The sequence below is a fragment of the Equus quagga genome, chromosome 10, assembly GCF_021613505.1.
Source record: "Equus quagga isolate Etosha38 chromosome 10, UCLA_HA_Equagga_1.0, whole genome shotgun sequence".
Lineage (NCBI taxonomy): Eukaryota > Metazoa > Chordata > Mammalia > Perissodactyla > Equidae > Equus > Equus quagga.
Window position 1 is genome coordinate 4,681,597 of NC_060276.1, and position 24,331 is coordinate 4,705,927.

Genomic DNA, 24,331 nt, shown 5'->3' on the forward strand with positions numbered 1-24,331 from the left:
GATTGGGATGGAAGCAGCCCAGGTAATTGCCTTTTCTGTGCAAGACCAATTTGTCCAGGGAAACAAGCATGGTTGATGTAATCAATTAAAATACTGAAAGCAGTGCAGAATATACAGGAAATGGAAAAGAAATTGAAGCCCTCTGCCCCGCCTCGCTTTCCCAATGCCTGAGTCCTGCCTAACCAGTTGACAATTTCTGTCCTCTTTGAGCCAGACTCCAATTTGTCTAAAGGAGGCTGAACTGACAAGACTCCTGAGGGAACAAAGCCCCAGCTCCCCAGCCAACTCAGGCTTCTTTGCGGGTCCTGGCCAAGCTGTGGGCGCAAGGGCTGCTCTGGACAAGGAGCTTTGAGGAACATGGGGCTTCTCCTGAGTCCGGCCCTGTGCTGGGCACGGGCTCACCTTGGGGGGGCATGAGCCACAGACCCACCGGGGTCTCTTCACAGCTGGGCGCTCAGGTCAGCAGTGGGTGCTTGAGAGGAGCTGGGTACCAGAACCCAACAGGAGCCCTGCTGGGAGGCCCTGCCACCAACTCTCAGGGGTCTGGGCTAGCTCTTGGGCTTTGTCTGGCCTTTGGATCTCTATTTGCCAGCCCTGTGCTCTTTCTGGCTGTTTCCTTGGCTCCTGAGGCTGGGGGAAGCTCGGGTAGCCTGGCTGGCCAGCATGCTAATGCCCCCTGGCATGGGGCCGACTCACTGGCTTGCAGTTTTGTGTTTTTGGCCTGGTGCCTGCAACTGTTACACAGGCCAGGCTAAGTGGTCCCCAGGGTCCCTGCCTGCTGGAGCCCACTGTCTGTGGGGTGGCAGGTGCGTACACAGCACTGCAGGAAGCGAGGCCCCAGACTGCCCAGCTGAACACGCTCAGCGCTCCTCTATGCACCTGCCTTCTGGGTAGTCTGAGAGGTGGAGAGGACGAGCTGACAGAGAATGCAAGAAGCAAGATGCGGCTCTTCTTCTCTAATTTCTAGCCTTGACCCTCCAGCTAGGAGCCTTCTCTCATCTTTGTAGGTAGGTAGGCCCTTGCTCATCTATCAGAAGAGGAGCAACAAATGCCCACCCAGGCAGGAATACCACCTGGGGCTCAGAGGTCAGATTTTTGTTTCAGAGGGAGCCCACCATACCCACCTAGGGAATTGCTGGTGACCCTCTTGAGGCCACGAAGTGACCTGAAGAAGTCTTGGCCATATCCTTCAGCAAGGAATGGCATCCAGAGATTGACAAGCTTGGCCAGGGGATAGATGGCCCCATCACTCTGGTAGGAGTGAGAAAAGCCTTAAAGCCACCTGGGAGTTTGGTCTTTTAATCTAGGAGGCCAAGGTTTCTAGAGATGGTCTGTCTCCCCAACTTACCTCTCAGCTTCTCCGGGGCATGGAGCGGGTCTGATTTCTGGCTAGGGTCTCAGAGAGTGTGTTCTGTCACTCCACCCCACCCAGATTTGGGGTATGTGGCCCATAATGCCTAGGAGGCTGAGATGGTAGAGGATTCCACTCCTCTTGGATCTCAGCAGTGATCTGGCCCTGGTGTGGCTTGTCCTTGAAGGAGTATTGGGCAGACAGACCATATGCCGGACATCTGCAGCTTCTGCACACTTTGGAGGCACTTCTACCTGTTGAAGGGAGCAGGTCCTCTCAATGACGAAGACCTTTAGGACAAAAATGACACATGGGATTCTGTTTGTGTTCCAACATTGACAGACTGAAGGTCCAGGCTCAGTGGGATGAACACCATGATTGATTAACAATGTCTGCCAGGCCAGTAGGAAGGGGTGATAGCTTGTGTTTAGGGTTCTTGCCATCCCTGGTCCAGGGGTTCACAGGGATGTGTGTGCGGCACATGTTGAGGAGGGAAAAGAGGGGAATGGTGCATGTTTTGCATAAAAATCTCCTTGCCTTTCTTAGGCAGGGTCCCCTTGGCCCCCAGTATCACTTCCCAAGCCATATTCATTCTGTGGTGGAGGCAAGTGGGAGACAGGTGTCTACCAGCAATCTCTTCATTTCCAAAAATGCCAGATGGGTCTGTGTTTTCATCACTATGGTAGCGGTGGCTCTGGGCCCCAAAGGCACAGTGACACCAGGCAAGAGGCCTGGCATTTTTCTACAGGGGAGAAAATCGAGTTACCACAATAAGATGCCTCTTCCTGTATCCCCCTGTGGCCTCTGTCTTCTGTAGCAACCGAAGTCAAGGTTATTTCTTAGAATTGAAAGAGAATCAATATCCCTTGAGAGAAATCATTGTTTTTCCCCATCGAAAGCCACTCAGTGGCTGCCACTGCTCGTCCCTAGCCTGGTGATTCTGCTGTGCTCAGTCAGGTTTGTGGCTTAGAAGGCCTCGAAGGCCCTGGACACCTTTAACTGACCAGCCTGGCCTGACTGTGTTGCATTCAACCAAGAGGGTATGCTGGCCTTGGGCCCGGGGGGGGCGGGGGTACCCTGTGGGAGCAGGAGCAGTTGTCGAGACAAAAGGTAAAATGTTTCCTTCCTAGCCAAACTCTTGGCCTCCAGAGTCTCTTGAGGCTTGCCTGTTAAACAGAGTGGACCGAACATCCACTTTTGTCTCCGCTCCCTCCCCAAAGCCTGCTCAGATGCCGAAAAAGAAATAAAGACAGGCCTATACCCATGTGGCAACAAAGCGGGGAAAGGAGGCAGCTACAAGCAAGGGATGCATCTGGAAGGTGAATGGATGAGTGGCAGGTGAATTTGCAGAGCGAAGAGAGGGGAAGCGTGAATCTGTGAGTGTGCGTCAGCCAGGAAGAGGAAAAGCAGACTAGAAGACAGCAACTGGGAAGACTCAGGAATTGGAGGCAAGGGTCTCTTTAAAAGCGGGGCGCGAGGTAGGGCTGAGGCCAAGAGGACTGGTTCAGAATGCGTGTCGAGAGTAGTTAGCCCTCTAATCTCCTCCCTGAATCAGCGCACACCACCCTGGCAGAAGACAGGAGGCTGCCTTGCTGGCGAGGTGCCCAGCTGAGCACGCGGGTGAAGTAGCTTGGAAGCCTCTTTCCTGATGGTGAGAAGCCCCCAGCCTCCTTCCGTGCTTATACTCCAGAATGCCAACAGCCAGCTTTATCCTTCTCCGGGCAAAAGATGGGAGGACACCACTGTGGGGGAACTGACCCGCCCGATTAGGGAAACACCAAATCCTGACTTACGTAAAAATGGTGATATGGTTATACTGGGAGCTTGGGGTGGGGAAAGGGTAGACTACATAGGGATGATCCAAGGAAGAGAAATCCTTACTTTCCACAGTAGGAAGCCAAACGATTTTCTAAAATGGTAAAATCAAGAAACTGCAGTCTAAACATGTTATATAGAAATACAGAAGTATATACTAGACGCTGAAGGGCTACAAGAATTGGAAGTGGCTGCCTCTGTGGAGCAGGAATTAGGGATGAGGAGGAGCGGAGCAAAGGATGCCATTTTTTATATTAGCCTGGTAATCTATTTGACTTTTTAAACTATTTATAAGTATTACTTTGATAAGAATAAAAAGTAAGTAATCTTTGTAAGCGTCGCTTGAGCCAGATGAGCAATTCAAGTTCATAGGCTTAGCCGACTCCTGAATGGCAGGAGAGGGTCTTCTGGCAAGATGGTAGAGTAGCAAAAGAAGTCAGATGGGTACTAGACAGGCGTTGGCTCTGTGCAAAGCAGTTTCCTTTCCATGCTGTTGAGTCACCCAATCGCCTTGTGTTCCCGTTACAGAGAAAGAGCCTGTGACTCAGAGAGAGGAAGGGGCTTGTCCATGGTCCCGCCAGGAGCAAGGCAGGGCCAGGACCAGATCTGCTCTGCTGCTCTTCTAGTCTTTGCTCTCAACTCCCTCCCTCTGTGAAGGCAGCCCCATTAGCACCTCTCAGCACTCAAGGAAGAAGCTCTATCCCACAGAGGCGCCACAGCCATTCCTCTGAGGTGGAGCCTGCTAATATCCCCATTTTGCAGATATGGCCACTGAGGCGCGGAGGGGTTAAGTAAGGGGCAAAGGTGGAGCAAGCATTCATGGATAAGATTTACGGAAGAGACAACACATGAGATAAACTTTTTATTTTGAGGTCACTGTAGATTCACATGCATTGTAAGAGACCCCGTGTATCCTTTAACCAGTCTGCCATGATGGTGACATCTTCTAAAACCGTAGTGCAACACCACCACCAAGGTACTGATGCTGACACAGTCAGGACACGGAACAGTTCCATCACCACGAGGATCCTCTTGCTGCTTCCCCTGCCCCTAATCTTCTCCTTAACCCCTGGCAGCCACTAATCTTTTCTCCACTTCTATAATTTTGCCATCTCAAGAATATTACATAAATGGAACCATACAGCAGGTAGCATTTAGGGATCGACTTTTTTCACTCAGCGTAATTCTCTGGAAATCCATTCAGTTTGTGAGCGTCAAGCGTTTGTTCCTTTCTTTTCCCCAGAATGGAGGCACCACAATTTGTATCCATTCCCCCGCGGACGAGCTGCGTGACTCACTTAGCCTCCCAGGGAAACTTCTGTAGACCTGGATCAGAACAGGGCTTACCCCGTGGATTGTTGCGAGGATTAAATGAGTTAATATTTGGAAAGGTTTTAAAATAATACTGTGTACACACTGAGTGCTATATAAGTGTTGGCTAAGTAAAATATAAATAAATGGGTTGAGAATTTCTCCTTGGATTTGTGACAGCAGCAAAAATACTTGCTTTCCTGATCAGCAGACAGATCACTGGAGTTCGATCTGAAAATCAGGAAACTGTACGAACACTTGCAGAGGGGCTGTGTTGTCTATTGAGGGCAAATGGAAAATGCTTGTAAACAGTCGCTGGTTCTCAGCCTTCCTTGGGTTTAGAAGCCGGAATGTTGTTGCCAGCTCCCTTCCTGCCTGCTAAGCATGAGGTCCCTCTCCTTCCTCTTGTGCCCAAAAGCTACTTCTAACAGTGCAGCATTGAATGTCCTCTGCTCCACTGCTGACATTTCAAGCCCTAGTCAAAACATCAACCTTGTTTATATCAGGCGTTACCAAATGTCCAAAGCAAATGCTTCCCTCAAGGGAAGCAGGGCAAGCTCATTGCTGAGCTCTGCTGCAGCTCAGCCTTTGGGGACCAAGTTCCTTGATAAGAGCTCCAGGTCTTATCAAGATACTGGAGGCGAAAATCTTGGGTAGCTTGGCTCCATGGTGTGAAATGAAATGCAAGACTTGTTCAATGCAACACCTGCAAATTCCAAACCCAATGTGACAATGCGCAAATCCCCGGGGAAGTCCAAGCAGCCCAGGTGGTCCCCCCCCCACCCCCCGCAGGTGGCATCTAAAGCCACTCCTGCCAAGCAAGGGCCAAGCAGAGGGGGGCCAGCTCACGGAGAGCCTCCCTCTCTGCTCCTGCCCCAGCCTCTACCTCAGATTGAAAGTTAAACTGGAAATTGGCAAACCAGAGTTGCACAGGGGGAAAACTGGGACCAAATCTGGGCCAAAAGGGTTTGCAGTGCAAATTATATTTCTCTACTAATTGTAATCTGTTAATTATATTCGAAAAAGAGTAGAAGAAGGAGAGGCTCCCCACCCCCTACATTCCAAGGAAATCCACTGCTCTGCGTATGCACTGGTTCAGCGAGGAGCACACAATTTCAAGATAGCAAAGGCACACATTGAAACATGTCGCTATATTTAGAGATAATGGAGTTTTTGTTTCTTAAGGCTTGATATAAACTTTGATTACATAGCATTTCTTTAATTTGTTGCTATTCGAGAAAACCTGGGAACACCATGGCATGCGATGCCTAGCTTTTTCCATTTGCATTTTTCATTTGCATATTTTAATTTCCATGGCTACATCTCCACACCTACATGGGCAGCCCCTGTGGGAGGGAAAAGAATAATTTTCAGGATAAATAATACCTTCTTTTGGAGGGGGTGGAGGGTTACCAGTTGAATTTAGTAATTCAAGGCATTGGGGAAAGAATGTGGGTCTTTTTTATTTTTTTGGTGAGGAAGATTTGCCCTGAGCTAACATTTGTTGCCAATCTTCCTCTTTTTTTCGCTTGAAGAAGATTGTCGCTGAGCTAACATCTGTGCCAGTCTTTCTCTATTTTGTATGTGGGATGCCGCCATAGCATGGCTTGATGAGCAGTGTGTAGGTCCACGCCCAGGATCTGAACCTGTGAACCCTAGGCCGACAAAGCAGGGTGTGCAAACTGAACCACTACACTAGCCCCAGTGTGTGGGTCTTGAGAGCTTAGGGATGGCTTATCCCCATGCTAGGCTGCCCAGGCCATGCCCAGCTAAAGAATGGGGAAACTTGTTGACAGACCCCCAGATAACCTTCAGCTTCTCCCACTTGTAGAGTTTCTAATGCTGAGCAGGTCATTGCAGAGGCTCCAGCCAGCTAGACCTGGAAGGACAGGAAGGCCCTAGAAACCACCTCATTCTCCCTTCATGGGGCATAGATGGGACTGATGAGGGCTCAGCAAGCCGAGGAGTCAAAAGAAAGATTTCCCGGACTCTCAAGTTCAGGTGGGAGTGCTCTTTTATTCAGAGGATAGCATGGAGTAGCACGGGGACAGGACCCATGGGCAGGGAAGAGCCTCAGGCTAAAACTATAAGGCATGGGTATGTGAGTTATTTTTACTAGACGAAGGAAAAATCATGTAAAAAGTCATTAAAATGTATCAGTGCAGGTGGGGTCTTGTTATCGTGTGGTCGTGTAACTTTAGATATGATTCAGGTTGTATAGGTCGGTATGTAGGCCAGGATGCCTTGGGCTTCTCTCCCTGGGGCAGCCTTGATCCATATCAGGACCACTGATCCAGAGGCAGGCCAGACCCCAGGGCTCTTGGCTGCTAATCCTTAAGTCTTCCCAACGGACTGGACCATGCTGCTTCCATCGCTGGGATAGAACCAGAGCCTTGGATCCGTGCTCCAGCTTGGGGACATCTATTCATGGCTTCCTACTTCAGTATGTGAAACAAACAAAATGAATCTAAAATCCACACAGCCAGAAAATCAAGACAGTCTTAATTCTATCTCTGAAAGTAACGTTGTGTATCAATATGGAAAACTTGTGGGACAAGCTTTCGCCTTCTCTAGAATATGTTCTCTGTAGGCACAACCAGGAATTTTTTTTTTTTAAAGATTTTTCTTTTATTTTTTCCTTTTTCTCCCCAAAGCCCCCCGGTACATAGTTGTATATTCTTAGCTGTGGGTCCTTCTAGTTGTAGCATGTGGGACGCTGCCTCAGCGTGGCTTGATGAGCAGTGCCATGTCCGCGCCCAAGATTCGAACCAACGAAACACTGGGCCGCCTGCAGTGGAGTGCGCGAACCCAACCACTTGGCCACGGGGCCAGCCCCACAACCAGGAATTTTTAAACAATGATTATGTTTTAGCTATATGTTCACTGTGGGGAGTATAATCTGCATGTCCCCCCGCCCCGAGAATTCTGGAATGTCAGATTTACCAGCTAGGGTTCTATTTCCTTAAGGGTCTGTAGGTTTCTGGAGAAGAACATCAAGACCGCCATTTGGGCTCCTGTTACGCTGGCATTTGAAAGCGTTGAGAACATGCTTGAGGGCTGGGAAGATTGGGAAGAGTGGGCGGAAGTGCTGCCTCAGCTGAGAGAGGGCTGAAGGCCCTGTGCCTTGTTTTGGATGCTAGTAGAGGCCCCAGGTAGTGTCACTGAGATGATCTCTACTCCAAACCCTGGGGCACTCACTCCAAGTTTACTCAACCGATATGAACTGAGCACTGCTCTTTGCGCCAGGCTTTGTGTCAGGTGGTGGGGTGCAAAGGCGGGTAAGACACCTGTTGCCCCTGCCTCGTGGAGCTGACAGCCTGGTGGGGGAGATTGATGAGTGAACAAGCAATGATCATAAGCCAAAAGAACCAGGCTTCATTACAGGGTTGTGGCTGTCACCACAAAGAGCACAAACTCCTAAAGCATGACTTTGAAGCCAAGTAAATCTTTTACATGATTATAAAACAAAGTTAAATACACAAAAAGCAGTCCCTAAAAGTAAAAAGTAAAATGAAAAACAAAAATCAAAAGTAACATGAAACTGGGTAGAAGAGCTATTCCTAGTGACTTTAAAATACAGTAATTTGAGTGAGCGTCCCTAATTGGATTTATCCTAAGGAAAAAAGAGCTGCAAACAAATGCTTAACCTGTTTTCTGAAATCGTGTTGTTGGTGGTCGTGTTAGTTTTGTCATTCTGAGACTGTCGTGCGTGTGCTGTGGGATGAATCAACTGAGTGTGCTGGTTTCATTGGCTGGAGGAGGGGAAACAACCCCCCTGGAGTCCAGAATCTGAGTTGGAAGTGTTAGAATAAATTCATAACGTGTTATCTTAAAAATACTTCCTACCTGGCTCTGAAAAGACCTAGAAACAAATGGCAAACCCACTGACAGTGAAACCTCCAGTGCCCAGATCTTGATTCTAAATACTATTTGCTACTAAAAGGAGCCAGAGCTCCCTGGGGAAATAGTTGATTCCAGGTCTGGGGCAAGAAGTGTACCAGGCAACCCCAGAAAGTCTGCTCACACCAGAAAGCAAGGGAGCTGGCAAGGACCAGTCGAGTCATGGCAAAAGGACCCAGGAACCAATCTGGATAAGCTCCCACTGGCCAAAGATGGGACAATTTGAGCATCGACAAGAAGCACATCGAATATGTTTGTCTACGAGGTCCGATTGATACCAAAAAGGTTGTAAAAAGACATTGGTCTCATTGGTTCTCGTCTTTGGAGGAAACTAGGGAACCAATTCCTTATTTTGAAAACTAGTCAATAAAGGAGGAGAATGAAACATTTCTCCCGCCTTTCCTGTACACACTGTACTTCAGGATAACCCAATAGTTGGTTAGGAGGAGAATTTTCTTTTTATGGAAGTATCCTAGCTAATAAATGAAGATAGAACAAGAGAAGTAGACTATCACCATTTGGCAAGCCCTGATGAAATGGTGGACACTGATCCAACCCGCTGGTCTTCTTCCTACTCCCCCGTATTCACTTGTGAGTGGATGTGTGCATTTTGTTCTATACAACTCAAATTTATCACATGTGTGGATAATCACAGTCAAGATACCGGACAATTCTATTGCCATAAGGATTCCTCCTGTAAGCACTTCCACTTCCCTCCCACCACCACTCCCACCTCCCACACCCGTCCTTTCTTTTGGCAACCACCAATCTGTCGTCCATTTCCAAAATTTTGTCATTTCAAAAATGTTCTATAAATAAAATCATATAGTATGGAAACTTTAGAGATTGACCTTTTCACTCAGCATAATGCTCGGGAGATGTGTCCAAATTGTTGTGTGTGTCAATGGTTTGTTTCTTTTTATGGCTGAGTAGTATTCCATGATACGGATGGACATACCACAGCTTGTTTAACAATTCTCATCCAAGGATACTCCAGATTTTGGCTACTACAAACAAAGCTGCTATGAACATTCATGAACATAAGTTTTCATTCCTCTAGGATAAATGCCCCAGAGTGCAATCGTTCAGTTGTATGGCACTTGCATACATAACCTATATATGGTTTCTAAAGTCTTTATCAGTCAGAGCTGCATATTGAATCTAGACCTGGACTCCCAGTCTAGTGCTCTTTCTCCGTCTGCTGCCTCTCAGCCCACAGCAGCTCAACAGAATATCTGTGAGATGGCCTGGAGCTTAAAGGGGTGGGGGTAGGGATAGGTCCTTGGACACGACAACTCACAGGAAACTGCCTGTGCCACCCAGCATATCAACTGGCTTTGCAAGCACCCGGCCCAGATGTGTCGGGCCTATGCACACAGACACCCTTTATGAGGCTTGCTCAATGGCCGTCTGTGAGCCCAGGGTTGCCTAGCCACCTCCTGGCCAGGGGCATCCTGGGTAACTGCCAAGCCAATGACAGAGTTCACACTCTCCAGCCTTTGCTCCTCCTTCATGTTGACTGGAAAGTCTCCATCTTCCACAACGTAAGTGGGGACACTGCAAGCATAGTTGCTGGCTGGCAGGGCTTGGGCCACTCTTCATTGTGTGCAAGTCGTGGGCATTGGGCCCTCGTTCTGCAAACATTTACTGAGAAGCCACTAGGTGCCCGGGGGGCTCACCAGCTCAAGGGGTGGAGCGGAGGGAAGCATGAGGATCCATAAGTACAACTTGGTTGGCTGGGGAAGCTCAGGGGAGGTACAGACCCCAGCCAGGTGTTGGAGGAGGGGAGAAGAGCTGGCCAGGGGAGGCCTAGAAAGAGTGGCAGGAGTCAGGTATGTGCTGAGCATTATGGGAGATGGGAAAGCAATCTGGGGCACGGGAACAGCCTGGGCAAGGGCCTGGAGGGCTAACTTGTGGGAAAGGGAGGAGTCGCTTGTGTCCAGAGTGGAGCATGGGCGTGTGAGAAGTGGAGTGGTGGCAGATGGGGGGAGGCAGGCTGCAGCCTCAAAGGGAAGACCTGCAAGGCCGGGTGAAGGGCTCTTCAGGGAAAAGTGCAGTTTTGAGCAAAAGTGGGGTGGGGGAAGCAACATCGCCAGAGTGATCAAACAGTGGGATTATTTTCTACTCCCGACCACCTTTCATGAAAACACTTTGATAACATCTGTTACCGCTGTGCATTTTCAGACAAGCAATTTGAAACCCTGCCATGATGAATGGGCCCAACCAAGTCGTGGGGCGTGGATTCCGAGGTAACTTGTGAAAGCGAACATTTCCTACCAGGTTGCGCCCATATCTCAGAGCACGCCAAGCCTCCGTGCTACGGAGCCCCTCACTCCTGCCCGAGGGGCCAGGCTGCGGGCATCGGGCTCCCTTCCTGGAGCCTGCAGTCCAGGCCTGTCGGATATGCCCCCGGGGCAGGGCCAGGGCTGGCCGGGAGGCAGCCCACAAAGCCAAATGGTGCACACTTAACACCCAAGGTACTTTTTGTCTGGTGATGAGAGGTGGCCCAGCCACTCAATCTCTGTCATACCAAGACACATGAAACAAGTGCCAAGTCACACTGTCAGGCTACCATTAGGTAGCTCATTTCATTGAGCATTTATTATGGGCCAGGCCCTGAGCCAAGAACTTTTGTATTTGCTGGGATCTTCCCCCAAATCCTGTGGGGCAGCCCTATTATTAGCTGCATTTTGCAAAGCAGGAAACCAAGGCTCAGAGAAACAAAGTAGCTTCCTCAAGCTTGCACTCAACTAGTAAAAAGTCAAGGCAGGCTTCAAACCCAGGACTGGCTTCAAACCCAGGACTGGCTAACTTCAAAGTCCATGCTCTTCTCACCATAGCACACCTTGGAGCCTACTCTTTGCTTTTTAACTTTGAATTCTGAAATAATTACAGATTCACAAGAAGTTGCAAAGATACTACAGAGAGGTCCTGTGTAGCCTTGGCCCTATTTCCCCGATTGTTACATTTCGTGTAACTGTAGGACAATAACAAAATCAAGAAATTGATATTGCTACAACTTGTGTATAATTCTGCGTCATTTTATCACATATGTAGACTCCGGTAACCACCACAGCAATCCAGACACAGAACTGCAGTGGTTCCCCCTTATCTGCGGGGGGATTATTCCAAGACCCCCACTGGATGCCTGAATCCACAGATAGTATCGAACGTTATACATACTATGCTTTTTTCCTTTACATACACATTTGAGGTGTGACAGCAAAACTAGCATGAATTTCTTTTTCCTTCTTCATAATTTCATGGAGAGAAGATTCGTTCTTACTGTAGATCTTAGCAACCTCAGCATACGATTTTTTTCTTTCCTTGTTAAGTGGAGAACTCTGACCTTTTCACCCAAAGGAAGCCCTTCATGGCTTCTCTTTGGCATATCCAAATTGCCAGCATCATGACTCTTGTGCTTTAGGGCCACTGTTAAGTAAAATCAGGGTGACTTGAACACAGGCACTGCCATATCGAGATAGTTGATCTGATAACCGAGACGGCTGCTAAGTGACTAACGGACAGGCGGGTAGCAGATACAGCCTGGATCCGCTGGACCAAGGGATGGTTCACGGCCTGGGTGGGATGGAGTGGGATTTCATTACACTACTCAGAACGACGGTGCACAATTTAAAACTTATGAATTGTTTATTTCTGAAATTTCCCATTTAATATTTTCGAAACATGGTTGACCACGGGTAACTAAAACAGTGGAAAGTGAAACCACAGATAAGGGGGACTACTGCAGTTCACCAACAAAGATCTTCCTTGTTCTACTCCTTTAGACACACACACGCGCGCGTGCACACATGCTTGCACACACACATTCCTTCCCATCACCCCTAACCTCTGCAACCATTAATGTGTTCTGCATCTCCATAATTTTTTCATTTTTAGAATGTTATGTAAATAGATTTTTTTTGCTCAGAATAATGCCCTTGAGATCCATCCAAGTTGTTGCACATATCATTAGTTTCTTTCTTTTTTTTTTTTTAAAGATTGGCACCTGAGCTAACATCTGTTGCCAATCTTCTTTTTTTCTCCTTCTCCCCACAGCCCCCCAGTACATAGCTGTATATTCTAGTTGCAGGTCCTGCTGGTTATGCTGTGGGGGACGCCACCTCAGCATGGCCTGATGAGCGGTGCCATGTCCGTGCCCAGGATCTGAACCAGCGAAACCCTGGGCTGCCGAGGTGGAGCATGTGAACTTAGCCACTCGGCCACGGGGCCAGTCCCCCATTAGTTTATTTCTGGTTCCTGCTGAGCAGTATTCCATGGTGTGGATGTACCACAGTTTATTTACCATTCACCCACTGAAGGATAGCCGAGGTGTCTCCAGTTTGGGGCTATTACAAATTAAAGCTGCAATGGATATTTGTGTGTAGGTCTTTTTGTAAAACTGAGTTTTCATTTCTCTGGGATAAATGCCCCAAAGAGCAATTGCTGGGTTATGCAGTAGTTGCATGTTTAGTTTTATAAGACACTGCCAAAGTGTTTTCCACAGTGGCTGCAACATTTTGCATTCTCACCAATAATGTATGAGTGACAAAATTTCTCAGTATCTTCTCCAGCATTTGGTGTTGTCACTATTTTTTATTTTAGCCATTCTGATAGGTGTGCAATGATATCTTATTGTGGTTATAGTTTGCATTCCCTGATGGCTAATGATAATGAGAATCTTTTTCTGTGCTTATTTACCATGTGCAGATTATCTTCCATGAAATGACTTTTCACATCTTTTGACGATTTTCTAATGGGAGTTGTTTTCCGCCACACTTTGTATTTGAGGGCTCTTTACATATTCTAGACACAAGTTCTTTGTTAGATTTGTGGTTTGTAAATATTTTCTCCCAGTCTGTACCTTGCCCTTTCATCCTCTTAACAGGATCTTTCACAAACAGAGTATGTAGCTTTCATGTGATTCAACACATCTGTTTTTTTCTTTTATTGATCATGATGCTGATATCACGGCTAAGAATTCTTCACCAAGCCCTAGGTTGTGAAGATTTTTTCCTACGTTCTCTTCTGACGGTTTGATGGTTATATGTTTTACATTTAAGCTTGTGATCGATTTTGAGTTCCTTTTCGTATAAGGTGTGGAGATTAGGTCTAGATTTATTTTCTTTTTCTTTTCTTTCTGCCTATGGATGTCCAATTGCTCCAGCACTATTTTTTGAAAAGACCGGCCTTCCTCCATTGGATTGCTTTGGAGCCCTTATCAAAAATCTGTTGGGTACCTTGGTGTGGGGCTATTTCTGGGTTCCCTGTTCTTTCCCATTGGTCTGTGTGTCTATTCCTCAGCCCAAACCACACTGTCCTGTTCACTGCAGGTATCCAATGGGCTGTAAGACCGAGCAGAGTAATTCCTCCTACTTTTTTCTTTTTCAAAATTGTTGTAACTTTGCATGTCCATACAAATTTAAGGATAGCATTATCTATATTTACAAAAAAATCCTTCCGGGATTTGATACGACTTGAATTTAACCTGTATATCTATTTGGGAAGAACTGACACCTTTACTACATTGAGTCTTTTTATCTCTGAACATGGTATGTCTCTCCATTGATTTAGATCTTCTTTGATTTCTGTCATCAGCATTAAGTAGTTTTCAGCATAAAGGTACTGTACTTGTGTTGTTAGAATTATAGCTAAGTATTTCTTTCTTTTTTTGGAGTGATTGTAAATGGTATTGTGTTTTTAATTATAGTTTCCACATGCTTGCTGCTCGTACATAAAAATAGGATTGAGGGGCTGGCTCGGTGGTGCAGTGGTTAAGTTCACACATTCCGCTTCGACGGCCCGGGGTTCGCTGGTACAGATCCTGGGTGCACACCAATACAAGTTGACTTGTTCCTGATGTTAGAAGGAAAATACTCATTCTTTCACCATTCAGTATGATATTAGCTATAGGTTTTTCACAGATGCTCTTTAGCAAGTTAAGGGAGTTCCCCTCTGTCTTAGTCTGCTTGGGCTCCCGTAATGGAATGCCACAGGCTGGGTGGCTTCAACAACAGGAATTTATTTTGTCACAGTTCTGGAGACTGGAAATCCAAGATCAAGGTGCCAGCAGGGTTGGTGTCTGGTGAGAGCACTCTCCTTGAGTTGAAATGACACCTTCTTGCTTTGTCCTCACATGGACTTTCTTCCGTGCAAATGCAGGCTGTGTGTGGGGGGGTGGGGTGGGTGGAGAGAAGTCTGGGGTCTCGTTCTCTTGTTATAAGAACACCAGTCATGCTGGATGAGGGTCCCACCCTATGACCTCATTTAACCTTAATTATCTCCTTGAAGGCCCTGTCTCCAAATAAGGTCTCATTGGGGGTTAGAGATTCGACATAGGAATTTTAGGGGGACATAATTTGGTCCATAACACCTTCTTTTCAAAAATTACTGAGTTTTTTAAAATCGTGAATTGCTGTCTGATTTTTCTACATGCTTTTTTGCATTGATCAATGTGATTTTTCTTCTTTAGCCTGTTAATATGATAGATTATATTGATTGCAAACATGGACCCTACCCTGTATACCTGGAATGAACCCCACTTAGTCATGATGTCTAAATATTTCCATATATTGCTGAATTCTATTACTAATACATTTTAAAGAACGTTTGTATCTATATTCATTGTGGATATTGGTGTGTAGTTTTCTTTTTCTGTACTGTCTTTGTCTGGCTTTGGCGTCAACGTAAGACTCACCTCATAAAATGTGGTTAGAGTTTCTTTCCTCTTCTATTTTCTGGAAGAGACTATAAAATTGGTGATAATTCTTCTTTAAACCTTTGGCAGAACGCTCCAATTAAACCATCTGGGTCTGGAGACTTCTTTCTCAGAAGTTTTGTAAAACTATGGATTCAATTTCTTTGATGGCCGTGTGGCTATTCATATTATCTTTTTCATATTGGGTAAATTTTGGCAGTTTGTGCTTTTCAAAGACTTGGTCCTTTATATCTAAGTTGTGAAATTTATGTCTGTAGAGTTGTTCATAGTATTCCCTTGTTATTCTCTTGGTGACGATGGGGTCTATAGTGGTATCTCCTGTTTCATTCTTGAGGCTAGGAAATTGTGTCTTCTCTTTCTCTTTGTTAGTATTGTTAGACGTTTGTGAACCTTAGTCATCTTTTCAGAAAACTGGCTTTTTGTTTCATTAACTTTGTCTTGTTTTCCATTTAATCGATTTCTGTCATTTATTATCTCTCCCTTCTGCTTGCTTTGGACGTATTTTGTTCTTCTTTTTTAGGTCCTTAAAGTAAGAACTTAGACTATTTGAGGCTCTTCCTTTTCCCTGATGTATGTATTTAGTGCTATAAATTTCCTTCTGAGCGCGGCTTTAGCTGTGTCTCACAAATTGCAATATGTGGTATTTTGATTTATACTTTGATACCATTGTGGTTGAAGGACACATTCTTTATATTTACAATTCTTTTAAATTTCTTTAGATTTGTTTTATAGCCCAGAATATGATCTATCTTGGCGAATATTCTTTAGGCGCTTGGAAAGAATGCCTATTCTGCTGTCGCTGGGTGGTGTGTTCTGTAGGTCCGTTAGATCCAACGAGATGATGGTGTTGTTGAGCTCTACATCCTTGCTGATTTTCTATCTAGTTGTTCTATCAATTATTGAGAGAGGGCTGTTGAAGTCTCCAATTATAACTGTGGATTTGCCTCTTTCTCTTCTCAGTCCCGTCAGTTTTTGCTTCACGTGTTTTGCAGTGCTGTCCTTGGTGTGTGCACATTTAGGATTGCAATGTCTTTTTGGTGGATTGAGCCTTTATCATTATACAATGTTCCTCTCTGTCTCTGGTAATTTTCTTCGCTCTGAAGTTTACTTTATCTGATACTGAGATAGCCACTCCTGCTTTTCTTTCATATATGTTTGCATGATATTTTTTCCATCCTTTTATTTTCAATATGCCTGCATTATTATACTGAAATGAGTTTCTTGTAGACAACATATAGTTGGGTCATGTCTTTCAATCCACTTTGTCAATATCTGTCTTTTTAGAATTGATTTAGAATTTGATTTATCTGTAGTGTTTTCTAGAGTATCTATTTGTATAGTTTTCTTAGTGGTTGTATTGTAGTCTACAGATGTCAACTCTTTACCAGTTTGAGTAAAATGTAGAAATCTTACCCCCTTCATCTTCCCTTACTTTATAGTAGAATTGTCTTAAATATTTTCACTATATGTGTTTAGAATCCTATCAGACAATGTCATAACTTTTGCTTCAATTGTCAAACATAACTTAGAAAACCGAAGAGGCGAATAGTTTGGTTTTTCACCTGTGTTCTTATTCTTTCTGCTGTTTTCCTTCCTGATGTTCCAGGTTTTCTTCTTTTATCACTTACTACCTGTTTCTAGAACTTCCTTTAGCCGTTTTTTAGGGTAAGTGTGCTGATGATATATTTTCTAAGTTTTCTTTCATCTGAGAATTTGTTCATTTTACCTCTACTCCTTAAGGTTATTTTCTCTGAGTGTGGCATTCTGGCTGACAGTTCTTTTCTTTCCCTTTTTTTTTTTTTTTGAGGAAGATTAGCCCTGAGCTAGCATTTGCCAATCCTCTCTTTTTGCTGAGAAAGACTGGCCCTGAGCTAACATCTGTGCCCATCTTCCTCTACTTTTTATATCATAGGCTGCCACAGCATGGCTTGCCAAGCACTACCATGTCCGCACGCAGGATCTGAACCAGTGAACTCCGGGCTGCCAAAGTGGAACGTGCGAACTTAACCACTGTGCCACCGGGCCAGCCCCTGACAGTTCTTTTCTTTCAGTGCTTGAAAATTTTGTGCCATCTCCTTCTCACCTCCATGATTTCTGAAGAGAAATACTCTGTCATTCAAATCATTGTACCTTGCTATGGATTGAACATCATTGCGCTCCACCACCCAAATTAATATGTTGAAATCTTAATCCCCAGTGTGATGGCATTAGGAGGTGGGGCCTTCAGGAGGTACTGAGGTCATGAGTCTGAGGCTCCCATGATGAGATTAGTGCCCTTATAGAAGAGATGATCTCTCTCTTTTCCCTGTGAGGATACAACAAGAAGACAGCCATCTGCAAACCAAGAAGAGGGCTCTCACCAGGACCCAACCATGCTAACACCATGACCTTGGATTTCTCATCCTCCAGAACTTGTGAGGAGCTCGTGAGAACTTTTGTGGGAGATAAATTTGCTGTTTAAGTCACCTAGTCTATGACATTCTGTTACAGCAGACTGGACTAAGACCTACCTTTATAGGTAATAAGTCATTTTTATTTAGTTATTTTTAAGATTCTTTTTTCTGTCTTTAGTTTTCTGAAGTTTGACTTTGATGTGTTAGCATGGAGTTTCTTTGAGTTCATCCTGCTTGGATTTTGCTCAGCTCCTTGAATCTGTGGATTCGTATCTTTCACCAAATTTGGGAATTTTTCATCGATTATTTCTTCCAATACTTTAAGTCTCATTCTCTCTCTCTCTTCTCCTTCTGGGACTTTGATAATATGAATGTTCGATCTTTTTATAGTCTCACATGTCCCTGAGGCTCTATTCATTTTTCCCCCCAATTTATTTCTCTTGTTCAAATTAGGTAATTTCTATTGTTCTATCTTCAAATTCACTGATTCTTTCCTCTGTCCCCTCCATTCTTTTGTTGAGCCCATCTAGTGAGTTTTTTATTCCAGTTGTTGTATTTTGAAGTTTTAAAAAATCAATTTTGTTCTTCTTTGGTCTTCTATTTCTTTACCAAGACTTTCTATTTTTTCATTTGTTTCAAGAATATTCATAATTGCTCACTGAAGCATTTTTACTATGGCTGCTCTAAAATCTGTGTCAGATAATTCCAAAATCTCTGTCATCTAGATGTTGACATCTATTGATTATCTTTTCTCCTGTGAGTCGTGATTTTCTTGGTTCTAGGTATGACAAGTGACTTTTGAATCTATCCCAGACATTTTGGGTATCATGTTGTGATATTTTCGATCCTATTTAATCTTCATTTTTGCAGATAGTCACCCAGTTGAGGCATAGTATGCAGGTCGAGGTGGCGACGGATGCTCTGCTCCCCACTGAGCCCTGATAATACCATCCCTGCAAAAGCAGCGGGCCAAATTACACCTAGAATTGGCTTACTCCTATCAGATGAGAGTGGAAGTTCATCCTCCTGCTGGACCCTGCTGACTCTACCATGTCTGGGACAGTGGAGTGCCGACTATCACCACCTCTCATTGTCTCGTTCCACCTCTTTGCTATCAGGGTGGGGCCAGAAATTCCGCGCCCCACCTGAACTTGCTGACACTGCAGGGAGGAAGTAGTTTTTACTTTCTTGTGTGCCTGGAATAGGACAAGTAACATGAAAAATTGTTTCTATTCTGTTAGGTCACCTTTTTCCCAGTTCTTTGGCTAGAGGAAGAAGGCTTTTCTTGGCTTGCTTTGTCTGTGCCTATTGACAGTTCCAGGTTGGAGGTATCTACAGTTCCCTGTCAAGGATCTATGGGAGGCAATAAGGAAACCCAGGGAACTCACTACCATGTCATTCCTCAGGTCACAAGGTCCCTAGACAGTCCCCTTTCTTCTTTCCACCTTTCAGAGTCTTCCTATGCTTGTTTTTTGCATTATGTCCAGGATTCATTAGTTGTCACAGAGAGGACCTGAGAAGAATAGTGTTATTCTATTTGGCTAGACCTGGAAGTTCCTCTATTTTATTAAAATAATAACAACAATAAGAACAACAAACCCATATTATATGCTTATTATGGACCAGATATTCTGTCTTCTAACAGCTTTCTGTATATCATCTCATTCCATCCATACAACAATGCTGTGAAGCAGGTGTTGGCATTCCCATTTGATAGATGAGAAAACTGAGTCTCAAGGTTGAAATGACTTGCCTAAGGTCACACAGCTAGTAGGTGACCCAGAGCTCTCTGACTCCTGAGCCCTGTCATTAACCTCAATGATGAAATGCTTCTTAGATCTAAGAACAAGCAAACTGCAATGGGAATAGAGAGAAGGTGAGATTGATAATTCCTAGGGCAGGAGCAGCAGTCAGCAAAGGGAATGGACACAGATATTTCTTGAGTATCTACTCTAGGTCTAGCACTGTATTAATCTGTTCACATGTCATGCCATCAGAGAAGGCTTCCCAGAGGATTTGGCATTTCCCTTGGCCTTAAAAGATAAGTGGGAATCCCATAGGCAGAAAAATAACTGAAAGAAATTTATAGGTAGATGGAATAGTATGAGCCAAGCCGGAACGTCTGGAAAGCACAGGGAGAGCTCAGGGAACGGAGACCACGCTGGGGCAGCTGGAACATGGGGAGATGTAGTTGGAGAAGTGGGCAGGGTCAAGTCACAGAGGGCCGTGTGTGCAAGACCTCGGTGCCGGGGCTGAGAGCGCTAGGACAATGGGAAACAAGGACGATGCATTCCAGTCGGAAGCAAAGTCAAGATGGTCCTCTGGGCATCCACACCCTCTCTTCTGGCCTGGGGCTTCTGAGAAGTGCAATCTTGTTTCAACTGAAGAAATTAGTTCCTCAATACATAATATTAAAGCTCTGACTAGATGGGATAATTTCCGATTAGTGAAAGAAAAGGCCCAAACATTGAGAAAGGCGTGATTCCTGTAGAGAGGAGTGGGGAAAGGGACTGCACAGCTGGCTGGGGGACTGCGCATCCGGTTACTCAACTCAGAGCCCACCCTAGAGGTGGTCAGCACTGCCTCAGCCCCAATCCATCCCACGCTGTCACCCCAACGGAGAGGGAGAAGGGCCTCCAAAGAACCCAAAGTCCCTGTCTCAGCCAAAGGCTTCTCTTCAATCCAGAAAAACTCAATGAGCTGCTTTCACGTCTGCCTAGAATCTTCTACCTCTCTGGCCATGAGGCATATCTTCTCTTGCAGAGAGAATGGAGGGGTGAGAGCTGGATGTATTCAGCTGGGAAGTGTTCTCAGAGCCCAGCCAAGCATGCGTAGCAGGGGCTCAAGTAGATTCCTTGTGTGACTGATTAGCTAACTGTCCCTCCAACTGGAAGTGTGTCTTCCTATGTACAGTGTATTTCTCCATAATTTGAATCCCCCCCACAGCCTGTCAGGCAGGTTTGTAGTCTCACTCTACTGATGAGGGAGCCCAAGCTGCTCAGCAGGAAGGGACTGGACTGGATGCAGCTGAGCCTCTGACCTCTGGCTTATGTGCCTGCCCAATAGGACCTTCTGCCCATCTCTCACGGGTTCTCCATTGGGCATCTCGCCTCACCTGTCCACAAGGTCCTCAGCCTCTGCCCCAAACCTCCTTGGAAGAGGTAACAAGTTTCCACTGGTGCCTTCCTTGGTGAACTTACAACCTCTGGGCTTTTGGCACCCAGCACCACCACTGCCCTCTGAGCTGTTTGGATCCATACTTGCTAGTCTCTTGGGTGATTCCTGCGTTTGGTCTTTGAGGAGACCTCATCCACAGCTCCTTGCTGTTCCTTAGCATTAGGGTGTCCCTCAGAAGGCCGGCCAGTCTGCAAATAGATTCTGGCACCCATCCTGTGGTCATAAGCGTCCACCTGTGACATAGTGGAACAAGTCTTGGTTTTGGTACCAGACAGACCTGAGTGTGAATCACAGCTCGGCATCTTACTTGCTCTGGGTCCTTGGTCAGTCACTGTACCCTGTCCGTCTGAGTGTGGTTCTCAGAGGGAACCACAAGCTGCAGGGCATCCAGGTCCCGCCTGCTGTGAACCCCACGCCTCACGGGAATCACTCTGTAGAGCGTACCACTGCTGGAAGCAGCAGCTGTGGCCAGTGCGGCCTTTTCCCACCACCATGCCCAGAAATCAGCCAAGAGGGGCGATATGTGTTTGGCTAGTGGGACACTCCACTGTGTGCTCGGGACACTGTGCAGTGAGTTTGCTCAAAGGCTTAGACAGCAGCATGCATCGTGCCCATCCAATTCCCACTTCAGGCACCGTGGGATGGTGCACCTAGCAGAGGGCCAGACTGCCTCTCAGATCCCTAGGACAAAGGCATTAAGACCCTCTGCCACCCTTGGAGGGCTTGATGGGGGTAGGCTGGGGTAGGGAGGATGGGGGGAAGGGGCTGCTGCCAGGGACAGCCTTGCTGAGAAGCAGAGCAAACTGAGAAGGGAGGTGGGGGCAAGAGGGGCTGCCTCAGAGATGAGGCTGGCTGAGGCCCCAGACCTGGAGAGCAAAATGAGTCCTGCGGCAGCTCCTCACCACCCCCAGCACAGAGCCTCCCCAAATCCCCTCTGTAAGAAGAGACATCTTCTCCCCGAGTCGGACAGGAAGAAAATCCATCATTCTAAAAGAACAGCAGAAATTTCCTGAAGGAGCAGAAATGAAATCTGGAAGGCAAGAGATTTTGGCAGATCTGATACGGGGTTTTTAATCTGCTAGCTGATCTCTAAACTAATTTCCAAACAAAGAGAACAAAGAACCAGCTGGGCCTCCGGGGACACTCATATTTTCTAACTGAAAAGGGCATCAGTTGGATGAGAGTAAACAGACCCACACCCATACCATCATCCTCCATGAGCGAGGCGCAAGAGCGGCAGGCTGGTGGCGGACAGTGAAGGGAGTGGGGGATGAGGTGAGAGGCCAGTGTCGCTAACCGGTACACCGCGCTCCTTGCCTTCAAGAATTGTTTATTTCCTAAATAATTTCTTCCCAACTTTTCTGGGTTCACACACTGGGGCACACCCGACGAGGAGGGTGCTGACACCTAGTGGCAGGGCAAAATGGGCCAGAGACCCGGCTGCGGTATCTGAAGACCTGGAAGTGAACCCTGGCTCCGCCATCCCTTGACTGTCTTGACTAGCTGAGTGACTGGTAGGGCCCTTGACCTGTGCTTTAAGTTCTGCCCACCAAGTCTCCCAGGGCTTTGGTAAGGAGCAGAAGGAGGGCGTTGGTGACGCATTTGGGTAGCTGAAAGGGCGGTGCCCGTGAGATACAGGAGTCTCAGAGCCATTTATGGCTGCCTAAGCACAACCAGCGAGGTGTGGCACGAGTCCACACAAGTTCAGAGCTGCCCTGCCTTTTCCTACCCATTCAATCAACAGAAGAGCCATGTTACCTGCAGGATGTCTTAGGGTCCACTCCAACACTTCTTCCTTGGGAAGGCTTGCTACTCTAGCTTTTCCTGCACATTGCAGCCAAGGTGTGAGCCACACATAGTCCTGACCATATCACTTCTCTGCTCCAAACCCTTCCACGGGTTCCCATTGTCCTCCGGATAAATTCTGAGTCCCTTAGAATGGCCTTCTAGGCCCTGCAGGATCTGGCCCTGCAACAACTTGGCCCTCATGGCCTGCCACTCCCTGCCCACCAAGTCATCTGGCTCCAACTCCTTCTTTAGGATTCTTCTCATATTTCCTGCTACATTGTTAGGATGATCTGTTCCCGTGGCTGTCTGCCTCATTAGACTGTGAAGTCTGATGGCAGTGACTGCTTCATTTATGCCCCAATCTTTCTTTCCCTGGCACAGAGATGGAGTAGATGCTCAGAACAGCTTTGTGGAATGGATCTCAGGGAGCATGTGACCGTGTGGACAAAGATTGAATGACACGGGAAAACGGCCCCATTACAGGCCCATGTCACCAAAGGCCTTCTGTTCATATCACTTTTCCAAGCCAATGGGCTCAGGATCTTATTGAGACACATGAAATTCAGATCCTAGGAGCCCGGACTCCCTGGGCCCTGTAAGTGTCCCGTGTAGGAGGCAAGATGGAGCCAACTGCGAAGGCACCGTGAGTGAAGCCTTGTGAACATCCAGTTGCTGTCCACCCTGGGTGGAAGCCTCTACCAAGTCCTTGTTCACCAACAGGAGTGCTGTTGACACTTCTGCCAGCCTCTCCTTCCGCCTCTGGCTTTGGTCAGCAGTGAGTAGTGAGAAGCAATCCTTCTCCCAGGAGGGCTGGCGTCTCTGGGACACCACAGGATGGCTCCCTGGGAGAAGTCTTCTCCCTCGCCTTGAGCACAAGCCCCTTGAGGCCTGATCGCATGTCTCCTACCCGTCTCAGTCCATAGGACCCCGCTGGGTGTTGATCCTTTCAAATGCAGACTGACTCCAGTCATTGAAACAAATTGCTACCAGTTACCAACCGAAAGTGAAGAGGATACATTTGTCAAGGGGAAGCAATTACCCTATTTCGAGGCACCATTCAAAGACAGCCATATCTCAACACATTTGACCTCAAAACCAAAATGGCCGGGGAGCCAGCCAGCTCAGCCCCTGGCAGAACTGCAGCCATGTAGCTCTGAGCCCTGGGCTTGGTTAAAAAGTGGTCTTAGAAACAGCCTTATGAATGTCTTCTGAATTTGCTTTGGAACTCTTGACTAGTGTTCCACTGAGTATCTTAACTCTAAATCCCCAGGTGTAAAAAAAAATATGCCTTTCTTTCTGAATTTGAGGCTACTGGAACCTCTGAAGATAAAAATATGCTTTCTTTTTCCTGATGATGAAAACTCTGGAGTTCTACATGTTTTTTTCTCTTTTGCTCTGGCTGCCAGTAAGCTCCTGGCTAAATTTTATGCTTAGGAGTCCCCAAATTACGTTAACCTTTGGTAGTATCAGGTTTGTTTCTTCCCTTTTCCCCTAATTCTTTATTTTTTTCTCAGTGTTCCTATTTTATTGACGTGGGACAATACTCACCCTACCCACCAATCCTTTATTGAGTCAGCGTAGGGTTAGACATAATATAATATAGACATAAATAATGCTTTCAGAAAAGTCTTTCTAGAACGATAATCATAACCCAACTGTGTGCTCAGAGAGTGGGATTCCAGGGTGCTCCCCTGGAAGACGTGGCTGACTGACTGAGCCATGGTGCAGGCCTGAAGCATCGGCCAAATGGCCAAGAGTCTCCCTCTTCCTTTCCACAATACAGTTGGGGAAACTGAGCCCAAGAGAAGGGAGAAGACTTGCCCAAGTTCATGGCCCAAGGCGATGTCAGAATTGGAAGGAATCTCCTCTGATTCAGTT

The 24,331-nt window shown here is 46.4% G+C and overlaps 1 long non-coding RNA gene across 2 annotated transcripts in view; it reads right to left on the reverse strand.

Moving 5' to 3' along the window:
- LOC124245333 (uncharacterized) overlaps positions 1 to 24,331 on the reverse strand; it is a 42,876-nt gene that overhangs the window by 7,021 nt on the left and 11,524 nt on the right. The window contains exon 3 of one of the 2 annotated variants that reach the window (XR_006890261.1): positions 5,360 to 5,823. The exons of the other annotated variant lie outside the window; for it this stretch is intronic. This is a non-coding gene — a long non-coding RNA (uncharacterized LOC124245333). Of the gene's footprint in view, positions 1 to 5,359; positions 5,824 to 24,331 lie in introns of those variants that run through there. 2 annotated transcript variants of the gene reach the window in all.